This window comes from Chrysochloris asiatica, unplaced genomic scaffold (assembly GCF_000296735.1).
Source record: "Chrysochloris asiatica unplaced genomic scaffold, ChrAsi1.0 scaffold00121, whole genome shotgun sequence".
In the NCBI taxonomy this organism is placed as follows: domain Eukaryota; kingdom Metazoa; phylum Chordata; class Mammalia; order Afrosoricida; family Chrysochloridae; genus Chrysochloris; species Chrysochloris asiatica.
In genome coordinates, this window is record NW_006408639.1 from 10,268,301 (window position 1) to 10,269,786 (window position 1,486).

At 35.6% G+C, this 1,486-nt stretch overlaps 1 protein-coding gene across 1 annotated transcript in view; it reads right to left on the reverse strand.

Moving 5' to 3' along the window:
- Positions 1-1,486, reverse strand: part of LOC102813064 (chromosome unknown open reading frame, human C3orf20) — a 148,315-nt gene that overhangs the window by 142,205 nt on the left and 4,624 nt on the right. The window lies entirely within an intron of this gene.

Consider the following 1,486-nt stretch of genomic DNA (forward strand, 5'->3'; position numbering starts at 1 on the left):
AAAAAAAAAAAAACAGAGGAAATTGAAGCAAATTTAACCGATGATGCATGGAAGAGGTTATAATCATTGCAATGAAACAAAATACAGTAGGTTGAGAGCAAAATCAACGTTCTCCCATATAAACTATCACTCAATTCACAACAAAAGCTTTGAAAAGCAAACAAACAAGGAAAAAAACTATTGTGCTGAATAAAAGAAGCCAGATACCAAAGGACCATATATTGTATGATTCTGTTTATATGAAATGTCCAGAATTGATAAATCCATAGAGACAGAGAGTAGAACAGTAGTTGCCAAGAACTGGGGAGGTGGGAAACTGTTAATGGATATGGGACTTCTTATTGAAAAAGTGCAGCTAGATACACGTGGTGTTTGCACTACATTGTGAATGAACTAATGCCGCTGGATTGCTCACTTTAAAATGGTAAATTTTATTTTATACAAATACAAAAAGTTATGTATTTTACCACAATAAATATATATATTTTTAATGTTCATTTCACAGAGTGGTTCTGAGTATCAATGAATCTCTAAGGGATAGGACTGAGCAGAGTCAGACACATAGTGATTGATGTTGGTTAATAATGTAAATTAATTATTTGTATCCTAAGAGTCCTAGTGTGGTGCTGTAGGATAAGCATTAGCCTGCTAATCAAAAGGATTCCACTAGCTCCTTCTTGGAAGCCCTGTGTGGGATTCTATGAGTCAGAACTGACTCGATGACACTTAAAAACAGCAACAACAAGTGAGGCACAAAATAAAGTATTATAAAGAAATGTGCAAATGCTTAGCATTTCCCAAGCTGAAAGGACTGAAGAAAAAATCCAATCTTCAATTTGCAATATTGACGGATTTTATCAAAGGATGCATCAAAAGCAGTTGGAGGGAATTCATAGTCATTGTGTCAAAAAGCATTGGTCGGTGTTCAACCCAATGATCAAGAACTGATGGTATTGAAGGAAGTCCAAGCTACATTGAGGCCACTGGTAAAAAACAAGGCTCCAGAAATTGATGGAATACAAACTGAAAAGTTTCAACAAACTGATGCTCTTTTGAAGGTGCTCACTTGTCTATGTCAAGAAGTTTCTAAGACAACTACCTGTCCAACTGATTGGAAGAGATCTGTATTTGTGCCCATTCCTAAGAGAGGTGACCCAACAGAATGTGGAAACTGTCAAACACTATCATTAATATCACACACAAATGAAATTTTGTTGAAGATAATTCAAAAGTTGTTGCAGCAGTACATCGACATGGAACTTTCAGAAAATCAACATGGATTCAGAAGAGGATACAGAATGAGTGATATCATTGCTGACATCAGATGGATTTTGACTGAAAGCAGAGAATACCAGAAAGATGTTTAGTTGTGCTTTTTTTGCTATGCAAAGGCATTCAACTTTGTGAGTCATAACAAACTATGGATAATATTGTGAAGAATGGGTATTCCAGATCATTTCAGTGTGCTCATGAGGAACCTGTACAT